Consider the following 18,521-nt stretch of genomic DNA (forward strand, 5'->3'; position numbering starts at 1 on the left):
AGAGAAATTTGAAAAGGCTGGCAGGTGAGGGGATTATTGCCAGGACAGAAGGAAAACTGAATAAGTGATAGTGAGAGCTTGGAGGAGGAGAGAATGTGTCAACTGTACTAGGTGGAACCCATGTCATGACAGGGCCAGGGTGTGGGGTGGGTAAAAACATGGTAGCATGGAGCCAGGCTCTAAAGCTTTTGAACTCGATGTTGAGTCGTGGAGGCTGCAGGGTCCCCGAGCAGAAATGAGATGTCGTTCTTCAAGCTTGCACTGAGGTAGTAAACACAAGGCAGAAACGTTGCCTGGGGGAAACATAGCGGTGTGTTGAAGCAGCTTGGGGCCTTGGATGGGAGAATGGCAGAGGTAAACAACAGGTATTCCACCTTCTGCCATTTCACAGGGACCTGCCTCGGGGCTGTAGGGAGGCACTGGGAATACACCAGAGTGTCCTGGAGGAGCAAATTTAATTTGACATATTTGACAACTGAGTCACTCAAACAGCCAACACTGGTGTACAGGGAATATGTACAGGTTGCTGGGCTCTCAGAAATTCAAATAAATGCAACTTATTTCCTTAATAGAGGATTGATGCTGGGACAGGGATGTGCGGGTACCAATGTCGAAGGAATTGCTTTGTCTCCTCATTTATGTTGACACCTTTTGCATTGGCACACCCTCAAGTCCACTTGAAAAAGACATCTAAGTAAGACATAGGAGCAGAAATTAGGCCATTTGGCCCATCGATTCTGCTCTGCCATCCAATCATGGCTGGTAAGTTCCTCAACCCCATTCTCCTGCTTTCTCCCTGTAACCCTTGATCCCCTTGACAATCAATAACATCAATCTCAGTCTTAAATGTACTCAATGACTGGCCTCCACGGCCTTCTGTAGCAGTGAATTCCATAGACTCACCACTCTCTGGCTGAAGAAGTTGCCCCTTATCTCCATTCTAAAAGGTCTTCCCTTTACCCTAAGGCTGTGCCCTCGAGTCTGAGTCTCTCCTACCTATGGAAGCATCTTCCCAATATCCACTCTGTCCAGGCCATTCAGTGTTCTGTAAGTTTCAATTAGAGCCCCCTCTCATCCTTCTAAATTCCATTGAGAATAGTCCTAGGGACCTGAAACATTCCTCATATGTTAAGCTTTCCATTCCTGGGACCATTCTCATGAGCCTCCTCTGAACCCGCTCCAGGGCCAGTACATCCTGCCTGAGATATGGGGCCCAAAACTGCAGACAATGAAGAGCCATAGAACTGAACCACGATCTCTCTCTGATTTGATGCAGTGTTGAAATGACAAAAGATGATCAGAGGATAAATGAGGTTGATGTGATTTCAATCTGCCTTTCCTCCTGTAAACACTGCCACCTTCTGGTTATGGCGTGGAACCAGCAATAGTGAGGCATCACAGATCAAATCCTGGCACGACAAAAGTTATGAAATGGATCTGATCATTTTAGGACTAACACCAGGGACAAATTTCTGACTGGCAGGAAGAACAAACGAACAGGGTATTACAGAGAAAAGCGACTTGTGCAAGAAACACAGACATTGGCATGCAGGTGCAGCAGGTAATCAGGAAGGCAGTGACTCAAGAATGCAGCTTCCCAAGGACAGTTAGAGATGGCCAATAGATGCTAACCAAGCCAGTGAAACACACATCCCACAAGTGAATTAAAATAATTAAAAATAATTTTTGAAAATAGGGAGCCGAGTGCAGTTGTGCAGAGATCATCCAAGGTGGTAGAAAGGACAGCGAAAGAAAACATAAGAGTATACTTCACCAGTTTCAAAATCTCCCCTTCCCCTACTGCATCCCTAAACCAGCCCAGTTCGTCCCCTCCCCCCACTGCACCACACAACCAGCCCAGCTCTTCCCCCCCACCCACTGCATCCCAAAACCAGTCCAACCTGTCTCTGCCTCCCTAACCGGTTCTTCCTCTCACCCATCCCTTCCTCCCACCCCAAGCCACACCCCCAGCTACCCACTAACCTCATCCCACCTCCTTGACCTGTCCGTCTTCCCTGGACTGACCTATCCCCTCCCTACCTCCCCACCTACACTCTCTTCACCTATCTTCTTTACTCTCCATCTTTGGTCCGCCTCCCCCTCTCTCCCTATTTATTCCAGTTCCCTCCCCCCATCCCCCTCTCTGATGAAGGGTCTAGGCCCGAAACGTCAGCTTTTGTGCTCCTGAGATGCTGCTTGGCCTGCTGTGTTCATCCAGCCTCACATTTTATTATCTTGGAATTCTCCAGCATCTACAGTTCCCATTATCTCTGATAAGAGTGTCCTTGTTTTTATTAATTGGGATGCGGATACGTGAGCAGGGAGTTGCAGCTGAACTCGTGCAAGGCACTTGTTTGAACCCAGCTGGACTATTGTGTATGGTTGTTGACACCACATTACAGGAGAAATTGGCAAGAATGCCGAAGTAATTTACCAGAAAGGTTCCGGGGATGAGAAACTTCAGTGGTGCAGATAGGCTGAAGACATTGGGACTGCTCTCCCTGGACAGAAGAAAGCTGAGAGGAGTTTTCATTAACGTTTTCAAAATCACAAGATAGAGTAAATAGGGAGAAGCGGTTCTCACTCATAAAAGAGAAAAGAATGAGATGGTGTCTTGATGAGCAAATGACGCAAGGGTGATGTGAGAAAGGCATTTTCACTCAGTGAGTAGTGAGGGTATGGAATGGACTGCCTGGAAATTCATAGAACCCCTACAGTGTGGAAATAAGCCCTTCGACCCAATTAGTTTACACTGGCCCTTAGAGTGCCCCACCCAGACCTATCTCCCTACAACCGATCCAATCTACACATTCCCTGAATATTATGGGCAATTTAGCATGGCCAATCTACCTAACCCGCTCATCTTGGGACTATGGAAGGAAACCGGAGCACCCAGAGGAAACCCGCACAGATACAGCGAGAATCGGCAAACTCCACACAGACAGTCGCCCGAGGGTGGAATCGAACCTGGGTCCCTCGCACTGGGAGACAGCAGTACGAACCACTGAGCCACTGTGATGGATGGACCAATCCTCATCACTGAAGTTTCTCATCCCCAGAAATATGATGGATGCAGGTCTAATTGAGGCATTTGAGAAGGGCATCAGGTAGAAATGGCAAGCAAGGATGTGGGGAGAAGGCAGGAGGTCGGCACCGAGGGATAGAAGCAGAGCAGGCACATTTGGCTGAACGACCTCCCTCCACCCTGCAAGAATTCTGTGACTCTGTCAGATGCAAACTCTCTGAACGCGGTGCCAGTCACTGGTGTGCCAGTCTCCATGGTTACCTTCGTCCAAATCCATTGACTCTGCCACCAGTGAAGCAAATGACATCGAGAGTCATCCCCAAGATGCTATCCCCACCCCTGCGAACAGTCCATCATCATTCTCTGCTCCCTCGAGTTCTACTGAGGACCTCACGACCCTGGGTCAGAGAGATCAGGCTCTATTTGGCTGTCATTTTGATAGATTGCTTCTCTTCCTGGTTAATTGTGGGGATACATTATTGAAGGCCAACAGAAGGTGTAAGGAAAATATTTATTTTTCTGCCTGCACAGGCTGGGCTGGAGACCCCAGACAACTTTAAATGGTAACCAGTGCTCCTTCCCCAGAGTTGTAACATCTTCCCAAATTTCCAATTCAGACATGAACAGAACCCTTTCAGCTGGCAACTACCCTGCAGCCACTCTGATAAATCACAACTCAGAGGAAAAATTGAGTCAGATATAGAGAACACTCTCAAGAAATTCTATCACCACACCAAGCTGTGTAAATATATGACAGGGCTTCAAACCAATGTGTTTAATTTTCGCAGAAGTCTCCTGACCAGTGTCTGGAAAAATAAACTTGCTGAACATATTGAAAAAGAAAGAAGTTTTGTTGCAGTATCCATTGCTTGATATCTCTTAAAGGCAGCAGTCTCCTCATTTTACCAGGGCTTGTTGCTTGATGACAGTGTCCTCAGCAGTCCCCGCATTTTAAACCTCCTTCATGAGTGAACTAAAGGCTCTAATCATGCTGATCGGCAGGGAGTCCTTTACTCAGGTTTTTAGTGCATCTTGTATCCTTCGACATATAAAGGCAGGATCACTTGGGTTAGATTGGGAGATGGGGCAGCACGGTGGCTCACTGGTTAGCATTACTGCCTCACAGATCCAGGGACCCGGTTCGATTCCACCCTCGGGCGACTGTCTGTGAGGAGTTTGCACATTCTCCCTGTGTCTTTGCGGGCTTCCTCCGGTGCTCCGGGTTCCTCCCACAATCCAAAGATGCTCAGGTTAGGTCAATTGGCCTTTCTAAATTACCCATTGTGCTCAGGGATGTGTTGGCTGGGTGGATTAGCTGCAGTGGTCATGGCCGTGGGTAAGGAGGATGGGTCAGAGTGGGATGCTCTTTGGACGTTCAGTGTGGACTGAATGGCCTGCTTCTGCATTGTAGGGAATTGATGATATCAGTGAAGCTGCTGGGCTGGTAATCTATGAAGATCAAGTAAATGCTGAGGTGACAAGGCTGGGTAAGCGTTTAAATGCCACTGTGGTAGCTGATGGATCTTAAATGAATAAAACTGGAGTTATAAATGGATTAGTAATGGTGATCATGAAACAGTCATCAACACAAAAGATTAAACACACACACCAACTGATTCTTCCCTGCTGAATGGACTTTCCAACTTCAAATAACCCCAATGAAACTGTTGCCTTGCTCTGCCTAAGCACCTTATGATCTGTATGTCCTTGTTTGCTATGATCTGCCTGTATGGCTCGCAAAACAAAGCCTTTCACTGTAATCAAAATCAAACCAATTTTGTAAAAGTCCATCCAGTGTTTTAGGGAAGGAAATCTGCCATCCCCACCTGGTCTGGCCTATATGTGACTCCAGGCTCACAGCAATGTGATTGGCTCTTCACTGCCCTCTGAAATGGCCCAACAAGTTGTTAAGTTCAAGGGCTGTTGGGGGTCAGCAACAAGCACTTGCCAGCTCCCAATATTATTTACCAGTAACACCTACAGCCAATAGAAGGATGCAGAAGCCTAGCTGATCTGACTATCGATTGGGATAGTAGCGGTGTAAAGGGCAGAGTGGGATGAGTATTTCTGAAGTGTGTCCTGAAGACAGTTATTTCTAACAGCTGTACAGCTCTGGTCTGACGAGGACACACAGCTACATCTGGTTCCTGGAAATGAGGTGAAACAAGTCGTAAAGTGTCTCTGTTGGGAATGTTTTAGGGGACAGTGAAAACTGGGAGAGAATGAAAAACTATAATAAGCACTGCACAGATGGAATATTTAAGTTGGTAATAATATAAGCCGGTAGGTTTGGACCTGTTGAATGAATTGGAGTCAGATGTAGGCAGGGGAAATGGGAGCTCCAATGGGCTACTTCTGAGGAAGAGATGGCTTGAGAAGTGTTGAGATTTGTTCCCTCTAAAAAAAAGTCAGACAACCAAATCCAGAGCTCCCAAAGTAATTTATAAAAAGGCAGGGATTATAATAGAAGAAAGTTAAACACAGAAACGTAGAATATAGTAGGCCATTCAGCCCTTCAAGCCTGCTCTGCCACTCAATAAACTGATGGCTGGACACTCACCTGGGTCCCTCGTTCATGCTTTCTCTCAAGCCCTTTGATCCCTTTAGGCCTAAGAACTCTATCTTATCAACTTCTAAAAAATATTCAATGTTTTGACCTCAACCACTTTCTGTGGTAGAGAATTCCACACACTCACTGCTTTCTGGGTGAAGAAATTTCTCCTCAGCTCAGTCCTGAATGGCCTGCCCCATAACTTTAAACTGTCCCCCTGGCTCTGCTCTCCATGGTCATTGGGAACATCCCTCCTATGGTTATCCTGTCCAGCTCAGTTTAAATCTTGTAGGTTTCCTTGAGATCCAACCCCTCACCATTCTAAACTCCAGCAAATGTATTCCTGAATGATTCGGTCTCTCTTCACAGATCTGACAGGCCATCCCAGGAATCAGCCTGATAAACATTTGTTGTACTCCGTCCACATCCTTCTACAGATGAGGAAAGCAAAGCTACACACAAATAGTGATAATGGGAACTGCAGATGCTGGAGAATCCAAGATAATAAAGTGTGAAGCTGGATGAACACAGCAGGCCAAGCAGCATCTCAGGAGCACTCTGGACCCTCCCTGATGAAGGGTCTAGGCCTGAAACATCAGCTTTTGTGCTCCTGAGATGCTGCTTGGCCTGCTGTGTTCATCCAGCTTCACACTTTATTATCCTACACACAAATAGTCCAGGTGCTTGGGAAACTCAGCAGGTTTAGCAGCATCTGTAGAGAGAAAAACAGAAATAATCTTCCAAGTCCAGTGACCCATTGCCAGAGTTGAACGTAGCTGGGAAAGGGTGGCATTTATTTTGGTGACAGGGTGGGTACAGTAGTGGATAGAGTATATGGAGACAATGTCTTGAGAGAAAGAGAAGGAAAGGATAGGCAAGTGAATGGACAAGCTGAGAAAGAGAGATGAATGCTAGGTAGGGGCTAATGGGAAGTGTAAATGGTTGAAATGTGTTGGCTGTGCTGGTGTGATGCATAGTAGTCAGGGCCTAGGGATGTGGCAGTAACAAATATGGAGTGAGGTGTTCATGTTCTGAAATTGTTAAACCGATGTTGTGTTCTGGAGGCTGGGAGGTACCTGGAAGGAGGTGAAATGTTGTTCCTTCAGTATTCATTGATCACTGAATCTCCAGGATTGGATCATGACAAATACCCGGCTCCACTTCACACTGACTCAATCTCCTCCCTCACAACAAAAGCTTACACAAAGGGCAAAATCCCACAGCACAGGAGGATCCCAAGGTAGGAACTGTTTGCAATTGGCAAGCCAGAATGAATGCACCTGCTTTTTCCATGGAGCAGTGACAACAACCAGTAGGGGGAGCATCAAGTTGTCCCAGTGTGTGATATGAAGGTATAAAGCTCTCACACTTCGTCTTACTAGGGGTCACTTGAGGCATGACGCACGACATGAAGCATGCTGGTCTGTGTAACCGATTTGTTTACAATTAACGCAGACACTGACATGACTGCAAATGTAATGTTTGAATGGAATAGCTAGCTGTGACAGACACCTGTTGGATAGTTCACCAGTTTCTTATTTTAATTTTGTTCACGTGAGACATCACTGTCACTAGCTGGCCTGCATTTATCGCCCATCCCATGTGGCCTGTGAGGAGGTGGTAATGATCTTCTTCTGTTATGAGGGGTAAAGTAAGCAATACCACATCATGCAGAATAATTTGTTGGGAGAAAACGTCTCACCAACAAAGATCAGAGGTTTAGAAAAACATCCCATCATGCTTGGGAGGTCAGGTAGTGAGCGAATGCTTCAAGTCTGGATGACTCTTCATCAGAGCTGACTTCACATCAGCTTGCTTTGTCTCCACAGATGCTGCTGAACTCGCTAGGAGTGCCAACTCTTCTTCTACAGGTATTTAAGGAATAGAAGAATGACAAAAGTAAGATTAGGCCCAATCAAGGATAGTAGTGGTAAGTTGTGTGTGGAGTCAGATGAGATAGGGGAAGCGCTAAATGAATATTTTTCAACAATATTCACTCTAGAAAACGACAATGTTGTTGAGGAGAATACTGAGATACAGGCTACTAGACTAGGTGGGATGGACGTTCACAAGGAAGAGGTATTAGAAATCCTTCAGAGGGTGAAGATAGATAAGCCTCCTGGGCCGGATGGGATTTATCCTAGGATCCTCTGGGACGCCAGGGAGGAGATTGCTGAGCCTTCGGCATTGATCTTTAACTTGTCATTGTCTACAGGAATAGTGCCAGATGCCTGGAGGATAGCAAATCTGGTTCCCCTGTTCAAGAAGGGGAGTAGAGACAACCCTGGTAATTATAGACCAGTGAGCCTTACCTCAGTTGTTGGTAAAGTGTTGGAAAAGGTTATAAGGGATAGGATTTATAACCATCTAGAAAAGAATAAATTGATTAGGGATAGTCAGCACGGTTTTGTGAAGGGAAGGTCATGCCTCACGAACCTTATTGAGTTCTTTGAGAAGGTGACCAAACAGGTAGATGAGAGTAAACCGGTTGATGTGGTGTATATGGATTTCAGCAAGGCGTTCAATAAGGTTCCCCACAGTAGGCTATTGTACAAAATGCGGAGGAATGAAATTGTGGGAGATATAGCAGTTTGGATCAGAAATTGGCTTGCTGAAAGAAGAAAGAGAGTGGTAGTTGATGGGAAATGTTCATCCTGGAGACCACTTACTAGTGGTGTACCGCAAGGGTCGGTGTTGGGTCCACTGCTGTTTGTCATTTTTATAAATGACCTGGATGAGGGCGTAGAAGAATGGGTTAGTAAATTTGCAGACGACACTAAGGTCGGTGGAGTTGTGGATAGTGACGAAGGATGCTGTAGGTTGCAGAGAGACATAGATAAGCTGAGAGCTGGGCGGAGAGGTGGCAAATGGAGTTTAATGCAGACAAGTGTGAGGTGATGCACTTTGGTAGGAGTAACCAGAAGGCAAAGTACTGGGCTAATGGTAAGATTCTTAGTGCTGTAGATGAGCAGAGAGATCTCGGTGTCCGTGTACACAGATCCTTGAAAGTTGCCACCCAGGTTGACAGAGCTGTTAAGAAGGCACACAGTGTTTTAGCTTTTATTAATAGAGGGATCGAGTTCCGGAACCAAGAGATTATGGTGAAGCTGTACAAAACTCTGGTGCGGCCGCACTTGGAGTATTGCGTACAGTTCTGGTCACCGCATTATAAGAAATATGTGGAAGCTTTGGAAAGGGTGCTGAGGAGAGTTACTAGGATGTTGCCTGGTATGGAGGGAAGGTCTTATGAGGAAAGGCTGAGGGACTTGAGGCTGTTTTCATTAGAGAGAAGAAAGTTGAGACGTGACTTAATAGAAACATATAAAATAATCAGAGGGTTAGATAGGGTGGATAGGGAGAGCCTTTTTCCTAGGATGGTGACGGCGAGCACGAGGGGGCATAGCTTTAAATTGAGGGGTGAAAGATATTGGACAGATGTCAGAGGTAGTTTCTTTACTCAGAGAGTAGTAAGGGAATGGAACGCTTTGCCTGCAACGGTAGTAGATTCGCCAACTTTAGGTACATTTAAGTCGTCATTGGATAAGCATATGGGCGTACGTGGAATAGTGTAGGTTAGATGGGCTTGAGATCGGCATGACAGGTCGGCACAACATCGAGGGCCGATGGGCCTGTATTGTGCTGTAATGTTCTATGTTCTATGTTGTTCTCAGACCAGATTCCAGCATCTGCAATAATTTGCTTCTGTCCTGTCATTCTTAATTACCTCAGAGGAAATGATTTTTCCATATTTAACAGAGATGTTGGGCAGAATCTTGATTATCAAGGGGAAAGGATGACCTCTAAAGGATATGCAGGAATGTAGAATCATAAAATCCCCACAGTAAGGAAACAGGCCCTTCGGCCTATCAAATCCACCCCGACCCTCAGAGCATCCCACTCTGGCCCATCCCCCTATAACCCACCTAATCTACACATCCCTGAACACTGTGGGCAAGTTAGCATGGCCAATCTACCTAACCTGCTCATCTTGGGACTATGGAAGGAAACCGGAGCACCCGGAGGAAACCTGCACAGACACAGGGAGAATGTGCAAGCTCCACAAAGACAGTCATCCGAGGGTGGAATTGAACCCAGGATCCTGGTGCTGGGAGGCAGTGGTGCTAAGCACTGAGCCACCATGCCACCCCTGAGTCGAGGTTGAATCAGTCATGGTCTAATTGAAAGCTGGAGCAGGCTTGAAGGGCTGAGTGGCCTGCTTTTGTATCCTGCCGAATTTGTTTCTTTAACATTTCAAACTCCAAGCCCCCGTAATAATCAGCTGTTTGTTCCCCGCCATCCTTCCTTCATTTTCCACTGATGTGTTTGTGGCGTTGTTTTTACGAGTTTGGGTGGGGTGGAGGGAAGGGTGGTTTGTGGCTGAGAAACTCCCTGACTGTGTGGGTGCCCCAAAGCCTCTGCCTGGGTTGCGAACTCCTCTCCAGGGCGTGCGGCAGCTGACAGGCTGCCTGCATCCCATAAACTATGTCAACAGCTACTCCTGTAACCGAAAGCTGATTGAACTGGCCTCACCTCTCCCCTCCCCATTCCGGCCACCCCGCCTCTGCTCCAGCTGTCAGAAGCCAGCTTGAATCGTGTAGGCCATTGGAGGTGAGCTTTGTTTTTTCCTGATGCTCATCGACTTAAGGAATCTGCGAACTGCCTGATGGATTGCCTGGCCATTTTGTGCGCTGAAGGGCTCATGTTTGTCCGCTGTTTTCCCTGCTATCTGCCTCTTTTTCTCGCACAAGCAATGGCCGCTTTTTGAATGAACAGGGCCTGATAATTGCACTGGTCTATCACATGAGAGAACTCCTGTTTGCAAAGAGAACTAAGTGCTTAGAAGAAAAGAATCACAATCGTGGGAACAGTGCACCGATTGAATCTCCCCACCACAGCCGTACATAGAATCTTGGATTCATACAGCACTGAAAGAGGCCCTTTCAATACAACCAGCTCGTGCCGATCATTGTCCCAATGAACTAGCCCCAATTCCCTGAATTTTGCCCATATCCCTCCAAACTTTTCCTGTTCATGTACTTATCCAAGTATCTTTTAAATGCTGCAACTGTACCTGCACACGTCACTTCCTCAGGAAGTTGATCCACACACGAAACACCATCTGTATGCCCTTCATGTCCTTTTTAAACCGTGCCCCTCTCACCTTAAAAAATGCCCCCTGGTTTTGACTCCCCTGCCCTTCAGAAAAGACACCTGCCATTCACTTTATCAATACCCCTCATGATGTTATAAACCTCTGTAACGTCACCTCTCAACCTCCTGCGCTCCAGGGGGGATAAAAGCCCCAGCCTCGCATTGTCTCATTCACAATCCTCTCACCTTCAGGACTCAGTATTGAGTTCAACAATTTTAGGGCTTGATCACCTTCTCCCATGTCCTTACCCCAACCTCCACACACCAGGCTTTGTCATCGCATGGTCTGCCACCACACATAACCCAATGTCAGCCACTAACGGGCCCCATTAACAGCTATTGATTCTCCCAGGCTGACCTTTACTCATTCAGAGACAGTAGGAACTGCCGATAGCACAGAGATAACACAGTGTGGAGCTGGAGGAACACAGCAGGCCAGGCAGCATCAGAGGAGCAGGAGAGCTGATGTTTCTAAAGAAGGGACCTGACCCGAAACGTCAGCTTTCCTGCTCCTCTGATGCTGCCCGGCCTGCTGTGACCTTTATTCACTCCTTCGTCTGCTTGATTGTCATTTTCTCTCTGTCAGTCTGTCTCTCTCTCTCTCTCCGATCCACCTCTCATTCACTCGTCCCCGCCCCATCTTTATAGGATCATAGAATCCCTACAGCATGGAAACAGGCCCTTCAGCCCAACAAGCCCATACTGACCCTCAGAGACCAACCAGGCCCATCCCCATATAACCCACCTGATCTGCACATCCCTGAACACTACGGGCAATTTCGCGTGGCCAATCTACTTAACTTGCACATCTTTGGGCTGTGGGAGGAAACGGGAGCACCCGGAGAAACTCCACACAGGCACAGGGAGAATGTGCAAACTCCACACAGACAGTCACCTGAGGGTGGAATCGAACCCAGGTCCCTGGCACTGTGAGGCAGTAGTTCTCATGAAGCAGATCTTCATCAGTTCTGAAGAAGGGTCACTGGACCTGAAACGTTAACTCTGCTTTCTCTCCACAGATGCTGCCAGACCTGCTGAATTTCTCCAGAAATTTCTGTCGGTGTTTCTGATTTCCAGCATCTGCAGTTCTTTTGTTTTATTTTTGTTTAATATTTAACCCTCTAGGACCCTTCTGCAGCATTCAACATTTTTGAGCAGACAAGAGAGAATGAAAACACAACCAATTTATCAAACTTCATTGTGACATTAACAAGCCTGCCATCAACGGTATTTAGAATCCACAGTCCCAAAGTGGTGCCAGACTTGAGTTGAAACTTCAATCTCTTCCTCTGTCCACAGATGCTGCCAGATCTGCTGAATTTCTCCAGCAATTTCTGCTTTTATTTCGGATTTCCAGCATCTCCAGTATTTTGCTTTTTCCACAATGTATCTCTGGATTTGTGCCACTTTTGCGAAGTGGATCTTAAAAACCCCAACCCTAATTGCCATGAGGAGGCAACGACAAACTTACATCTTGAACCATAGGGGGCACTTCTGATACAATGGGCCATGTCACTTCTGATACAATGGGCCATGGCACTTCTGATACAATGGGCCATGTCACTTCTGAGGGCAGCTCAGAGTCATTGCTCGCTGTGTGGATCCGGGTCACGTAGTGGACAGAGGGGTGACAGAAATCCTTCCCAAAAGTACAGCAATGGGCCAGCTGCGTTTTTGGGGACATACCATTGTGTTTACTCACGCCAACTTTTTAAAATGAATTTTCAAATAGGCCATGGCTGCATTCGAACTTACATGTATCAGACTGCTCACCATCAACTCTCTCCCTCAATTCCAGGCTGATATCTGCTCACTATCACGGGCCAATTCACAATCTGCAGATCTTTGGACAAATGTGCCAAGGCGTTCCACGAGGTAGTAAGATCCTGACAGCAGGCTGTGTTTTTGTAAAAAACTGAGGAAGCCCGATAGGGTTAGGGTTAGGAAAAGAACACCATTTGTTGTTGAACACCAAAACAGAGATGCTGCTCATGGTGTTCAAAATCTGGCCCTAGCCCCAGATATACAGTTCTGCAAGATCTATCCCTGCGTCTGTTTTATGGATATTTCCCGAAGTATCCAGTTCGGAAATGTCATGATGCAAGACCGGAGCAGGCGGGACTTGAACTCAGATCTGAGGCAGTGAGACCTGCTGATGCTGGAGCCAGAGACAACACAGTGTGGAGCTGGAGGAACGCAGCAGGCCAGGCAGCATCAGAGGAGCAGGAAAGCTGGCGTTTCGGGTCGGGGCCCTTCTTCAAAAATGGGGGAGGGCGAAGGGAGTTCAGAAATAAATAGAGAGGAGGGGCAGGGCTGGGGTACGTAGGTGGGTAGGTCACCTATTACCATCCCACCTACCTTCCCCAGCCCCATCCCTCCTCTCTCTATTTATTTCTGAGCTCCCTTCCACCTCCCCCATTTTCTGAAGAAGAGCCCCGACCTGAAACATTAACTTTCCTGCTCCTCTGATGCTGCTTGGCCTGCTGCGTTTCTCCAGCTCGACACTGTGTTATCTTGAACTCAGGTCTCCTGTTTCAGGGGTAGGAATACTACCACTATCCCATAAGAACCTCTGCATCTGCTTTATCTTTAACGTGTTCAGATTCGACCCAGGTGGGATTTGCTTCACGGTCCCCCAGATCTACTCTACCTTCCTTTCTACGCAGAACAGCAATTACACATGACTGAGCAATCACCATCAAACTCATAGTGGCTATTTTTTCTCTTGTAATCTCCACATAGATTGTCGATATTTCCTAATTAACCTGTTGAGTGACAGGGGGGTGGGGTGTATTTGAATATAGACCTACTGGTTCGCAGGTAGGGATATGAACACTGCACCACAAGAGCCCTCCAGTCTACTTTATTTCTTTTAATTAGACTTATTTTTCTAATCAATTGTTCAGAGACATTATTACACACCTCTGGAGCAACAGTGCCACACGTTTAAGGGCTCAGGTGATGAGTTCTAGCTTGGCAGGCCATTGGATGTTACTGAAGGAATTCAAACTCAGCAAGATCCATCATTCGATTAATTAACAATTCCCCATGGGTCTAGTGAGAGCTATCATAATTTCCCTTTTGCTCCATCTCTGTTGATCCTCTGCTTCATCAATCAGGCTTTAACGCGTAATGAGTAATGCAGCTTGATGAACTGTCTGTCACCATTTTGAACAACTGGCATTAAGCTCCTGCTCATGGTTTACCTCACTGTACCTGTACGTGATCAGGAGCTTCGGAATATCTTTGTAGTGTCCTCTTCTGGAATGTTTGCCATTTCAGAGCTAAGAAAACAAGGGCCTGGTAAGGGAGGCTCTTTCCATCCACCCCGGCGCAGTGTCCAGTGTGACTTGGTGGGTTTTGCATGGGCTTGACTTGGAGGTTTGGACAATTGGCTTCAAGAAGACAAGCATTTGCTCAAAGGTCCATGGTGAGTGAGGTAGGGGCTGCTGGAATTTGTCTGGTGTGGTGGCTCAGTGGTTAACCCTGCTGTCTTGTGATGCCAGGAACATGGGTTCAATTCCACTGTCAGCAACTGTCTGTGTGTGGTATGCATATTCTCCCCAGTTTGCGTGGGTTTGCTCCTACAGTCCAAGCCTGTGCTGGATAGGTGGGTTGGCCTGGTTAAATTGTTCCTCCTGTCCAGGGATAGATAGATAGGCTCAGTGAAATAGGTGGACGGAGTGCTGTGTTCTGGGTGGAATGCTCTTTGGAGAGTTAGTGCAGGCTTGATGGGCTGAATGGCCTCTGTCTGCACCGTTGGGATTCTATGACTCATATGCGTTGCTGAAGGCATGGGCAATGAGTGCGGAAGCTGATGACTGGAATGGTAGCAGGGATGAGGAATTTCAGCTATGAAGACAGATTGGAGAAGCTGGGAGGGAATTCCAGGATTTTGACCCAGGAACGGTGATATAGTTTGAAGTCAGGGTGGTCAGTGACTTGGAGGGGAACTTGCAATCCATGAACCAGCTGAGGAGCTTCATGGAGTGATCCTGGCATTAAAAACAACAGGTCTAGGCATTTAGGACACCATAGGGTAAAGGCAGGCAGGAAAGAGCAGCAAGTTGGGAAGCGGGGGGAATCTATGACCAAAGGGAAGGTGTAATGGATAAACAGAATATGTGTCTGGAGGAGTTTTGAATGGGAGAATTGTCAACAAAACTTGCCTGGATGTGTTCAGCTCCAACAACACTCGAGAAGCTTGATTCCATTCAGGATGAAGCAGCTCACATGATTGACACCACATCCACATGTATCAAATCCTTCCTCCTCAGACTCTCAGTAGCAGCAGTGTGTATTATCTACATGGTGCACTGCAGAGATTCACTGAAAATCATCAGACAGCACCTTCTAAGCACACAACCACTTCCATCTAGAAGGACTAGGGCATCAGGTACATAGGAACATCACCTCCGGCAAGTTCCCCTCCAAGACACTCACCATCCTGACTTGGAAATATATCCCCGTTCCTTCACTGTCACTGGGTCAAAATCCTGGAATTCCCTCCCTAAGAACATTGTGGGTCTATCCACAGCACGTGAACTGCAGCGATTTAAGAATGCAGCTCCCCACCGCCTTGTCAAGAGAATCTGGGAACAGGCAATAATTTTTTTTCTCTAAAGAAGGGTCCAGGCCTGGAACGTCAGCTTTCCTGCTCTTCTGATGCTGCTTGGCCTGCTGTGTTCATCCAGCTCTACACCATGTTATTGCAAACAAAAATACCATGCAGCCAGCAACGCCCACATCCCACAAATGAGTACAGCAAAAACAAATCACCTCACGATAGACCAAAAGAACCACAAATACCTTTTCTTGGCATTTCTGAAGAAGTGTCTAGACCTGAAACATCAGCTTTCCTGCTCCTCTGATAATCCTCGGCCTGCTCCGCTCATCCAGCTCTGCACCTGATTATCACAAATACCTCCTGAAAAGAGCAAAAACAAAGCTGCTGGAAGAGCTCAGCAGGTCTGGCAGCATCTGTGAAGGAGAAAACAGTTAACATTTCGGGTCTGGTGACCCTTCCTCAGAACCTGTCGAAAAGCTTTGATTCCCCTGACAAAACTCATCCATGTCACTGACTGTCCTGAGGCATATTGACTATTACTGAGAAAGACATGCTGTCAAAATGTCTTGGCTAACCTCAACTGAATTGTCAACCATCCAGCCACCTACTCTCCCATGGTAGTGAACAGCTGCACTTGCGGGATTGTAAGCTCTCGTATTTGTCAGGATGAGTGCAAGGTGAAAAGCTGCAGCAACATATTTCTCTTACACAGTCATAAAGCCATACAGCACAATAACAGACCCTTCAGTCCAACCAGCCCATACCTTCTCATAAACATTCATGTTGCGTACTACCATGACATGGGCAGATTTTTCGCCAGAGTTTGACTTATTTCTTTCCATTGTAAATACTCATTAGTTGTCTTGGGTAACTAGTGAAACTGTCCTCAGCTTTCTGGATGGGGAACAAAAAAAACGTTGCTGGAAAAACGCAGCAGGTCTGGCAGCATTTGTGAAGGAGAAAACAGAGTTAACGCTTCGGATCTGGTGACCCTTCCTCAGAACTGATGGTGGCTGGGAAATCGTCAGTTTCAGAAACTGACCAGTCTATTAATGCTTAGATTCCCAGGGAATGTTCTGGGAGCCGGTGTACAAATCCTATCTTTACAGACAGTGGAATTTGAATTCAATAAAAGTATTGAATGAATAGTGATGCCCATAAAGCCATTGCTGGGGAGTATGTGTCTGGCTCACTTAATATTCTTTAAGGAAGAATATAGCTATCTTCACCTGATCTGGCTTACAAGTAACTCCAGGCTCATAGCAGTTAGGGATTGGCAATAAATGACACCCATATCCTGTGAGTGAACAGTTTTAAAATATTTCCCTCCCAATAACTTTTCTTTCAATTGATTATCAACTTCCTTTTCCAAAAAGCTGCGGATTCAGTTTTCACAGATATAATGGGAACTGCAGATGCTGGAGAATTCCAAGATAACAAAATGTGAGGCTGGATGAACACAGCAGGCCAAACAGCATCTCAGGAGCACAAAAGCTGACGTTTCGGGCCTAGACCCTAGCAGGCCAAGCAGCATCTCAGGAGCACAAAAGCTGACGTTTCGGGCCTACACCCTTCAGATCATCCAGCCTCACATTTTGTTATCTTGGGATTCAGTTTTCACTGCTGTTTCTGGTTGATCCTTGCCAAAGAAAATTCTCCCAATGTCTGACCCATGAATCATTTCACACTTATTCACCTCATCAAAGTCCTTTCTAGGCTGGAGGGCTCTTCGCATTTCCTTGTAATCACTGTTACTTGAATATTTTGCATGATTGCTCTGTTCCCAGCTCTTGGCCAATGTGCGACAGTGTGGGCTGGACATGGTACATTGCTGCCCTCTGCTGGAAAACTATCCACAAAGCAATAAACAATAGTTACTTCACAATGTTTCACAATTACCGTGATAGATGATTTCATTCGGTGGACATTGGGAATTTGATTCAGTCATCGTGACTCAGGTAACTCTCCTAAATCCCACTCACGACAATGAAGTAAAATATAGAGCCAATTCCAGCACCTCTGAGTCAATATGGACCTCAACATTTGGAGTTCTTCCAAGAGGCAACAGTACAATTAAGCAGCTACGTGACTCCAGACCCCAGTAATGTGATTGACTGCTATCTGCCTTCTGGGAAATTAGGGATGAATAATAAAAGCCGGCTTAGACAACTACTTATTAAGGTGGAGGTGCCAGTCAGCGCACAGCTTGATTGGCATCTCCAAATTGTTACAAAGTCTTTGATGCGCGACTATCAATCCAAATAGATTCGGAAATAGTAGGATGTGCTGATGCTGGAGAATCTGTGATAACAAGGTGTAGAGCTGGATGAACACAGCAGGCCAAGCAACATCAGAGGAGCAGGAAAGCTGACGTTTCGCGTCTTCTTGGAGCAGGAAAGCTGACGTTTCGCGTCTTCTGGAGAAGGGCCCAAACCTCTTTGCTGCTCCTCTGATGCTGCTTGGCCTGCTGTGATCAGCCAGCTCTACACCTGATATATCATAGAACATAGAACAGTACAGCACAGAACAGGCCCTTCAGCCCACAATGTTGTGCCGACCATTGATCCTCATGTATGCACCCTCAAATTTCTGTGACCATATACATGTCCAGCAGTCTCTTAAATGACCCCAATGACCTTGCTTCCACAACTGCTGCTGGCAACGCATTCCATGCTCTCACAACTCTCTGCGGAAAGAACCTGCCTCTGACATCCCCTCTATACTTTCCACCAACCAGCTTAAAACTATGACCCCTTGTGCTAGCCATTTCTGCCCTGGGAAATAGTCTCTGGCTATCAACTCTATCTATGCCTCTCATTATCTTGTATACCTCAATTAGGTCCCCTCTCCTCCTCCTTTTCTCCAATGAAAAGAGACCAAGCTCAGTCAACCTCTCTTCATAAGATAAGCCCTCCAGTCCAGGCAGCATCCTGGTAAACCTCCTCTGAACCCTCTCCAAAGCATCCACATCTTTCCTATAATAGGGTGCCCAGAACTGGACGCAGTATTCCAAGTGCGGTCTAACCAAAGTTTTATAGAGCTGCAACAAGATCTCACGACTCTTAAACTCAATCCCCCTGTTAATGAAAGCCAAAACACCATATGCTTTCTCAACAACCCTGTCCACTTGGGTAGCCATTTTAAGGGATCTATGTATCTGCACACCAAGATCCCTCTGTTCCTCCACGCTGCCAAGAATCCTATCCTTAATCCTGTACTCAGCTTTC

The sequence above is a fragment of the Stegostoma tigrinum genome, chromosome 11 (assembly GCF_030684315.1).
Source record: "Stegostoma tigrinum isolate sSteTig4 chromosome 11, sSteTig4.hap1, whole genome shotgun sequence".
Taxonomy (NCBI): Eukaryota; Metazoa; Chordata; class Chondrichthyes; order Orectolobiformes; family Stegostomatidae; genus Stegostoma; species Stegostoma tigrinum.